Here is a 10,375-nt window from a genome sequence, read left to right on the forward strand (position 1 = left end):
GACTAACCAGCTGTTTGATTCTTTTAGTTTGATATGCCAGTGAGCAGAAACATCTAGACCTGCTGTGTGTCCTCACTCAGGTGTGGCTCCTCGCAGTGATCAACATGAAGCAAGTTCAGTTTGTTGAAGGTCGCCTGCTGCATCAGGTGGTTTGTTTGAAGCGCTGCTCTCAGCTCTCAGCTTTCAGTTTTCTAACCAGCGTCCCATTACAGACAATAAAACATTCATGACTCCTCTGCGGTGTTTTGTCCTTCCACTTACCATGAAACCTTTACAGCATCAAAGCATTAAATATAAATTAAGTGTTTTATGTGTTGATGGAAGCCGAAGCCCTCATGATTGTCTTTAAGAAGATAAAACCAGCGCCTGCTTTACTTCCTGGCTTCTTTCCAGAGTTTTTAAATCAAGAGCAGCCACTCAGGCAGGGCTTTCTCCAGCTGCTCTAACAGCCTGAGCTTGTACAGTCTTATTATTTCAAACTTTAAATAAAGCCTCGTAGACTCGAGTCTAGCGTTTCTGACTGACACAGACTGAATACATCACATATAACCTCATCAGATGCTTTTCTGCTCTTACTGATCACTCAAAGCACTTTTCACGCATCTTTTTGTTTTATTCCCTGAAATGCTTCATCCACTTTGCATCCACACCAAACAGACACAGCTGTGGTAGGAAGCCGGAGTACCCGGAGGAGGAAACCCGGGAGACCCCAGGTCTCATCTTGAGATCTACATCAAAGAGAAAAGAAAGCACCACAGGAGATGGCAAATACCATAAATAGACACAAACCACAACAAGAACAAAAACACTTCAAAGAGACACAAAAAACACAAATACACAAAGGATCTACAAAGAGACATCAGTAATGACGAAGACACAAAACTACCAGAAATAGACAAAAAAAAAAAAGACTCAAGCATCTGCATGCAATGAGTAGGCAAAAATAAGTGTATGCAAAATATTACAGAAGACACAAAACCACGTGAAAGCAGCACACATTTACCTAAACAAATATAAAATGACCATGAAACAACTTTCTACACTTTTAAGAAGACAAAAATAATCTTAAAAGAGAAAAACACCTTGGAATGGACAGAGCAAAAGAAAAGGAAATAAAACGCCTATGTAACAGAGAAACAAGATTGTAGACAAAAACTGTCTCGCAACACACACAAAAATTACCAAAAGACACAAAAATGATAGCAAAAACAACAACGACGACGACAAAACACTCCTATGTGAAACAAACGATTAAAACGCATCACCACAAAAACATATAAAAACAGACACACTACTAAAAGGATTAAAACAAACATAAAAACAAACATATGGAAACGTCATGAAACAATTCGAAGACACAAAACAACAACAACAAAGCAATCTATGCACTGACTGCAAAACAACACAAACCGAGCACAAAGAAATCACCAAACTACGGAAAATGATTACAAAAATAAAACGACGTGAAATACGATGAGGCAAAAATAACCACGAAAAAGATGAAAACATTTTGTGAGAACCGCTGAAGAGACACAAATGTAAGATTTTTTGTGACCAGTGTTTAGAAATAAAAACACTATTTCGTATATTTCTTTTTTTTTTCTTTTTTGTGTAACATTGTCAGTTTTTCTCCGTTTTTATTCAATTATTCTTTTATTGATATAGTGAGAAATTCAGTCCAGAACAAAGAAAACGCGTCACAGAAGATTTTGGCTCATCTTTAAATCACAGACCAACTTTGACTCGAGCGACGAGAAGAGTCCTCTCAGCAAACCAAAGCACAAACTCCACAAGCATCTCAACCACCTGTGACAGCTGAGGCAACATCTGCATCTCACCTGGTGCTTACAGCTTCATTGATATGACCTGATTAATTAATGATCATCTGTATTTTACTGTATTCCATCCGAGAGTCGTGTGCTGTGAGTGTGGCAGCAGACAGATTAGCACCATTGTTGTCGTCTTTGACATTATCCCTATTAATCCTTCCTCACACACACATCTGAACGTGTAAAGAGTGGAGATGATTTTTCTACAGCCTCTGTGGGACTTCAGATTTATTCGTGTCAGAGCTTCTGCTGATTTTCCTGATTTGTCTCAGATGCTTCTGTGAGTCCCAGTTTGGAGAGTGATTTTACTCATGAAAATGAGCTTCCTGGGAACATGCCAGAAACAATGAAGCGAAAAACTGCAGTTCCTCTAACGGCCACATGAGGCTGATTCTAAAGGCGAGTGCATCCTCACAGAGAGCGTAAAAGCTGGACCAGAGTCACCAGTGCTGTGCTGTACTGCAAATTTGGGTTTTGATCTAGTACCAAGTAAATATCAGGCCAGTACTACCAATAGCTATACTTTAAACTTGTAAAGGCAGCTTATGTACAGGGGAGCAGCGTGTCGTGATTTATGAAATGAATAATTATGAATTTTCTGAACTCATTTTAGTGAGTACTAAATCACTGTAATTTTTACTTTCCACAGTAATTAGTTAGTACAATGAGTAGTTTTCCCTCTTCATAAAATCTCTAACAAGGATGAATAATTATTATGAGCCATCCATTTGGATGCTGCACCTCACTGTAGCTAATTTAAAACACTGAGCTGGACCTCTCATTTGGAGTTATACGACCAGTAGAAACCAGACCAGTGAGTGATGTCACGGTGGCTAAATCCATCTTTAAATACAGGCTGGGGGACCCTCAGGGCTCCGTGTTCAGTCCACTTCTTTTTTACAATGTACACAAACAACAGCAGACTTCCTGCTCAGAACTTTGATTCCTTCCTGGGATCTTATGTTTTTCACACTCTTGTTTAAAACGCAAGGGGTTTTATAATTTATAATGTAGTTTTTTAATTTTCTGTTATGTATTTGCAAAAAATAAATAATACAGCACCAAAAACATTTTCATTTCCTAAGTCAGACTTTTTATGAGATATTTTAGTTGCTGTGTGAAACCCTGTTATAAATGCACCAGATTTAAAAAATGTTCTTTAATAAACTCTTGGCCACTGGGCTGAAGGTCATCCTCGTATTAAATATTCAATTTCAGATAAAATTTAATAAAAATTACATTTAACAATTTTTCAACGGTTACACATTTTTTTTGTTAATTTTTAGCATTTATTTGCAAATCTTTGCTCAAATTTAAACTTTTACAAAGTCAGCAGATTTGCCCCCCCTCAATCTAAGAGACACATTTGTGATTATTTTATTAAAAATGATATGGGAACCGGGTTAAAATTAGAGTAACAGGATTGCACAAGTTATGCATTCAGCCACGTTAAGTAATATATATATATATATATATATATATATATATATATATATATATATATATATATATATATATATATATATATATTACTTGTATTTGTAGATTAAATGTGACAAAAACCAAACAAAAGAAGGAAAAAGTGGATTTATAACTTATTTTAGAAATGTTTTTCCATAGATTTCTTTTTTTATTTGTTTATTTATTTTTTACAAAGTTTACACAATAAATGTGTGTCTTAGTGTTTATTTTCAAATTAATGGGGAGTGGGGGACAGAAATTGTTGAATATTTTGCTTTTCTTTTTAGCATAAAAAATGAAACTATGATAAAGCCCTCCTCTCCGGACAGCGGCCCCTGCAGGACGGACCCCTCCGCCGAAGATTATTGGCACAGCCAGTGACGTCACGGGGCCAGTTTCCCAGGATTGCTGCGGGAGTCGGAGGCTGCTGGGCGGGGAGAGTGTGGGCCAGGTTGCCGGAGCGGATCATCTGGAGACAACCGGCACTGTGCGGCTAGTACGAGCGCTCCTTTTTCTGGAAATTTCTTTTTTTAAAACCCTGCTTCTGTAAAACAAGCTGAGGAGTCCCGGGAGTTTCCTCTGAGAGCAGGTAGGTCGTACCGGCGTGCACCGGGGAGGTTTTATCTTTACAAGCCTGGGATGTTAGCTAGCTGACGGGCTACAGGAGACGCAGCGTCCCGGTGCTAGCAACAAGCAACCCGGGGAGGCAGTCCAGACACCGGGGACGAAAACCGTCGACACTGGGCTAAAAGCTGGGGGAGGAACTACCGAGTCCACTGGAATTTAGCGCAGTTTTCCCCTAACAGCATCCACCATCTTTATTTTAATTATTATTATTTTTTTTACAATGAGTTAATATGCTTGGGTTTGTGTAGCTTTGTTGATAAGAGTTGATGCCACACTACCTTCAAAAACCTGGCCATTTAAAGTTTCTGTAACGACCAAAGGAGGGATGTACGAAAATTACAGTCTCCAATGCATATTTCGAATAATTAGGACCCTCTCTTAAATTCGGCTTACACAACAACTGCTGTGCCCCACTTTATTTCAATACAGCTTCCAACTTTTTAATGCGCTGCCATTACCACCCGATGGAGGGGTTCTGGTGGCAGGACTCAGTGTAAGAAGATGAAACAGCAAGATCAAAAAGTTGGATTATTTTCGTGGAAATTTTATACACCTGCCGAATGAAAACAGGTGTCTCTCGGATTATAAAAAACGATGACTCATTGTTCATATCCAGTGTGCGTGCGTGAAAGGCAAGGCGATTCAACATGTCACCTGTTTTGAACGAGGTTCGGCCCGGCGTGAGATCGCGTTAGAACATTTATCACAAGCCTTGTTAGGTTAGAGGGAGGTAAAAGGGGAAAGAGGCTGGCAGTTGAGATGCAGGTTCAGTGGTGCGTACATGACACGGGAGGCTGTGGTGTTGCAGCACCGATATGTCACATCTCACAACACGAGCAGGGCTGCGGCCTGCACAATGCACACTCAGCACACTGCTCCTGAGCCTGGGAGGAATCATCAATGGAAATGCTTTGCATAAGAAAAAAAAAGGCAGAGTGGGCGGTGGGCTCGGTCTTTGTGATATTATTGCTTGAGCGGTGATGGAAGATAATGTGGCATCTTCAGGAAAGTCAGGATGCAGAGAGGGAACGAGCCCAGGCTTTGCTCTGGTTTTATCTGTGTTGCATGATTATATAAGAGTACTCAGCTTTTATTGTGCGTTTCCTGAGCTCGTTGTTGTTGGCCTAGAGCTGCTTTGAAATCACTGTTGTGGAAATGATTATGACCCCAAATGCAGAAAACTGTGTGAATTACTCATATTTTATTCGATTTGTGATGCCCCACATTGCATATTTGTTCATGTATGAAGTTTTCAACGCCTCAGGTCCTTTTATAATAGAGCTCTGAGGTTATAGTATGCCTTTAGTTTGGGTGGAGGCCTCTTCAGCAGGAACCTCCTGATTTTCGAAGGGACTTTGACTTTTCTTTTATGGCCAGATTGCTGTATAATTTCATTATGTCACAACAGGAAATGACACTTGTTGTAAAGTGAGTTGCTCTTCCCTTCAGGAAAATGCAGGAAGGTCATGGATCAAGGTCCTCTTGACCACCTCCTGCTTTTAAACATGTCCAGTGGAAGACTAGCTTCTTTTTTAGATGTATAACCAATATCAACAGCTGGATGGCACAAAATGTTCTTCAATTAACAACCTCAAAATCAGAAGTTATATACAAGTGTTCTGAAACTGTCCCAGGCCCCTTAGCATCCACAAATCTAGGAAACATTTTGATGGGTGGGTAAGTAGGTAGACGGGTACATATGTAGATAGGTAGGCTGATAGATGGATAGATACGTTGGTATGTAGGTAGATTGGTAGGTTGTAGATGGGGTACATAAGTAGATAGATGGATAGGCTGGAATTTATAGATAGATGTATATGTAGATAGCTGGGTAGGTAGACGATAGGTTAGCAGGTATGTGGGTGTAGATGGATAGCTTGGCAGGTAGGCAGATAGATGGTTCGGTTGGTTGGAGGATGGATGGATCATTAAGTTAGTAGGTAGGTAAATTGTTTAATGATTGGTAGATGGATACTGTTTTGTCCCCATGGGGAAGTCTGACTTGGACTCCAAAGCTACAACCCTGAACACATATGGACACACAGCACCAACAGACAGATTTAAATACTAAACAAACAAGAAGGAGACATCACTCAGTCTGGAATTGCTTTGCAGTGCAACCTGTGGTTGTATCAATATATTCTTGGCCAGAAGAAAGGCATTGTTCAACCTGATAGAAAGATCAGTTTGCACTGCTGAGTCTGAATTGTCTGCCTGATGGCAGAAACTCATATTGAGACTACAGAACATGGATCACGCAGTATTCTCTCTTTTTGTGGGTTGAAGACCATTGAAGATGACGATCTTTCTGCAGTTTGAATATGCATGTTAACTATATTCTCAGTGACAAAGGACATTTCTTAAACTGTGACCTGATTACGCATTCTAAAGCAGCCCAATACAACTTAAAGAGATTTTGTTTTTTGTTCAGACGCAGTCTGCCATAACCATTGAGCCAAACATCAGAAATGCTGTATAGTTCTGCTTCTTCTTTTTTCTAATTGTTCACAGCTTGTCTGTCCCTGTTCAGCTTTCCGTTTGAATTTCTGCTTTTGCTTGTCTGTCAAAGTGCTTTGTTATCTGTGTTCTTCCTAAGGTGCTGTGTAAATAAAGTTATGCCTGGTTATTGGATTAGTTGGATGACATGTTGCTCCCTTCAGCCCTTGCTCTTAAGTAGAAAGAGTCTGTCTGGATAAAGTTGATTTCTGGCCGCAGAGCTTCCATCCTCTGTGCTATGGCTCTTGGTCAAGTGTCTTATTCGCGATAAGCTGTTTATGTGCATCTTTATCCACTTTAAGTTCTCTCGTAGACACGAGGAGGCCGAGGATTCAGGACATGATACGGCTTCGGCGGCAGACTGGGTTTAAATGTTCATGCTGGGTGTAATTTCTGTCAGTAAACACCTCTCGTGCTGTGTTGTGTTTTCCTTGCATTGTCACCCTGTGGAGGAAGCAGTTGGAGAGGTGGGAGGATAGGAAGGAATGAAGTTGTCCTTTGCCCAGTCCAGGAATCCCTGGAATATCCTGAAATGTTTAGAACGTGCAGAATCTGAGGATGTATTAGCCTCGAGTGTAATGAAGTAAGAACATAGGCTGACGCGTCACCATTTGGGCGCTTTGAACTTTTTAACAGCTGTTGGTAAACGGTGCACATATGTTGAAAAGTTGTGCAGATTTACCACCAATCAGACCTTTAAGATAACCTAAGTGTTACGGGAAGCTATTATGTAAAGTTCCATTTATTTTTCCTATAGAAATTTGAGGTACTTCCTTCCTTAAATGTTGTAGGGAACGGAGGGAATTTCTACACTCTGAGCTTATATAAAAGTCTTACCTCACCTCGTCTTACTTCAGATTGTGTTTGGTCAAACTCCAGCATGGCTGTAATTTCTGTTCGGTTTTTGTTTCGGTTGCTTTCTTTTCTTTTTCTGCTCTGTTCTTTTTGCCTCGTCATCACCTCAGCTCTGTGTATTTTACAAATCCGACAGCTTATTTCATGCTTAGAAGTTTGAGGCACAGTCAGAACTCATGTTTGGACAGTTGCTTCACTATAATAACTATAACCTTACTCGTCTAAGGATGCTGACTAGAGATGTACCTGCCACTTACCTAAGTAAGAAAAGCCTCAGGAATCAGTCAAAATGAGCACGATAACAGGCGAGGTTAAACTATGACCATGCTGGTACGCTGCCTGTATCTCAGTGCTGTGTGAACCCGCTGATCACAGCACCCAATAATCGAAACATGCTTTTAAAATTGCTGAAATTTGTGGCAATGTGAGCAAAGCAACGCACCTGCAATTCAGTGTGACAGTGCTTGACATCACCGCATTCGAGGTGAATTGGAGGTGAGAGCGCTGATGCCATCACCTCAAAGTGATGGGTTGCTTTTATAATGCAACAAAGCTGATTGTTAGTTTCCCACAATTAGACTTTCTTTGGCTGGAAAAGCATATTTACTTTGACATTTTTATTTTTTTATTCCTGTGGTCTCATTTTTAAAGCACAGCTGGTCAACCCTGGCTCGCCCCGGTCGGTTCCATCTCGTTTCCCACCAGACGGGGTGGTCAGGTCGCTGTTGTGGCGATTTGCGATGTCATTTAGTCTCAAGCCTCTCTTGTCATAGTTGGTCTGACAGTATTGAACTTCACCTGTGCTCCACGTGCTGTTCACTTTATTTCATTAATGCTTCAGTTTCTTTATTGCACTGCCAGATCCAGCAAAGGGAGGATTCCAGTTAAAGAGTTGGAGGAATTGAGAATAAAGCAGTTTGTAGTTCATAGTGTTTCTGACAGGCGAGGTCGTTCAAAGTTAGCTGTTTGTCAGAAAACTGTGCATTTTTTTACTTATTCCTTTCAGAGAGATTAGGTGCTAAAAATATGATCGAACTCTGTGGAAGACCCTGTGTCTACTGTCTCTACTGTGTCTGCTGTTTATACTGTGCGGCGGGCACATATCCTGACTCCGGACCTGCTCACTGATTGGCTCAGATAACACTCCAAAAGCCACGTTACATACAAACAGGACTTCCCGAACCATGACAAACCTCTTCAGCCTGCAGCAGCAGCTGATGATGATGGAGCAGCAGAGTTCATGCATATCTTGTTTCTGATGGAGATATATTAATGGTGGTGGTAGCGGCAGTGGTGGGACTCCACTACCTTCCATCAGCCTTTGTAATAAAGGGAATATGAGCTGAATTAGTCACGCCACACCGAGCAGACCACATCGCTTGTTGATGATGATGAAGAGTGTCGGCTTACACGCCGTCTGCCTTGCCCCAGGGTTGGGTTGTTTTTTGTTTGTTTTTTTGTTGGTTTTTTTTTTTTTTTGAGTCTCTGTGGGACCTAAAACGTGCTGTTATGTGACTGTTATGTGTTTTGATGAATCACACAAGCGAAGCAGGAGTTGTAAACAGAAGCCTCGTGGACTTGTAAACAGAAGCCTCGTGGACTTGTTTTCCTCGGAGCTAACAACAACCCCGTTTCTGGATCTTTTAAGATAAGAACCCTAAAGCTGAGAGCTAAAGTAGATAAGATGAATTCAGTAATGCAAAATAAACAGAACAAATGGCTCCCAATTCTTGTACCGACTCTAGCAAAGCAGACAAAATGAGAAAAGATCTTCTTTCTTTTTTTTCTTTTTCAAACATAACAGCTGGCTATCAGATGTCAGCATCTGTCTCTTGATATACCCATGAACCTTTGCTTTTTAGGTTGTTTCCTGCAGTTGGGTCAGATTTCCTTCCGACTCCAAAAACTTCAAAAGCTTCAACATTTGCCTGCTCTTCTTTGTGTAATTTTAAAAGGAAATTCTGGTTTAGTTCAAAATATAGGGCTGTGCGATATGACCAAAATCTCATATCCCGATATAAGAATTCTATTGTCCGATAACGATATAAATCACAAAAATGTAACATTTTCTGTAAATTCTGTGAATCTTGGGCAGCTTGACTTGCGTGAAGTGTTTCCAGCTGCGCGTCATGTACCTGGAGTTGAGTTTTTAACTGATGCATGAAACTACACATTTTTAGACATAAGTTGTAAAGGCCGCCGTTTTCTTTGCCAGTATTTATTACACGGCGTGCTGCGGGGAAAAGCCTGTTCTAACGTTTGAGTCTAAAGTTTATTTTTTTAGCACCTGGCGGCTCTTTTTTTACTTCTCATCCGTAAATAATCTGCTCTTTCACGTGATTCAGTTTATTTTGAAAAGTCTCAACAGCATCTTGAGCTTTATTGTGAAAGGTTTATGTGGAACATAAACAAGCGGACACGCGAGGGTTTTACCGTCGTTGTTGCTAACCACAAGCATAAAACAGGCGCTTGTCCGTCTGTAGTGTGGTTATATAAAATATAAGAGAAAGAGAGAACTTAAAAAATAATGATTATATTTCATGCATGAACAAATAAAATGACTCTATTGCCGTTTCCTACATATGCCAGGTCTCTAATTTGACCAAAAAAATGGGTTTTAAGTGTTGTTTGTATTTTCTTGGTCATTACATACAGTAAATACAACATTATCCATTGCATGTTAGCTCCAGTAGTGGACTGGCTCCTTTTTGACCTGATCTTCTTTATTCCCGTTGGTTCTGATCTGTTGGAGGTGCAGAAGGTCCCTCCTGACTCATATCTGTGGTGCTGATGATGACACCCAATCAAAGTGGGTGCACCATGTGTTATGTAGGGGGCTCTTTGAACTCACATGGAATCAGAAAGCAAGATATGTAAATTCTGAAAACACAAAAAAGGTAATCACATGCTCATTTTTTATTTTTGTTTTTTCGAGTAATGAAATGTAGTGAGGTGCGTTTAAGAACCAGAGCTGTGGCTAATTTCTAAACCAGTTTAATCACAAGTTAATATATATGTTAGTCAGCTTTATCTGACTCACCTTTGAGCAAACTCTTGGCAACAGTGGGAAGGACAAACTCTGTTTTAAACATTTCACAATAAAAGCC

The 10,375-nt window shown here is 40.3% G+C and overlaps 1 protein-coding gene across 1 annotated transcript in view; it reads left to right on the plus strand.

Moving 5' to 3' along the window:
* Positions 1-3,690: 3,690 nt before the first annotated feature.
* The window catches only part of LOC308396545 (unconventional myosin-VI), a 159,072-nt gene continuing 152,387 nt past the window's right edge, over positions 3,691-10,375 (plus strand). Inside the window, exon 1 of the mRNA XM_080881937.1 lies at positions 3,691-3,879. The gene's annotated coding sequence lies outside the window, so the exon portion shown is untranslated. The remainder of the gene's footprint in view (positions 3,880-10,375) is intronic.

The sequence above is a fragment of the Rhamphochromis sp. 'chilingali' genome (genome assembly GCF_963969265.1).
Source record: "Rhamphochromis sp. 'chilingali' genome assembly, chromosome: 5".
Lineage (NCBI taxonomy): Eukaryota > Metazoa > Chordata > Actinopteri > Cichliformes > Cichlidae > Rhamphochromis > Rhamphochromis sp. 'chilingali'.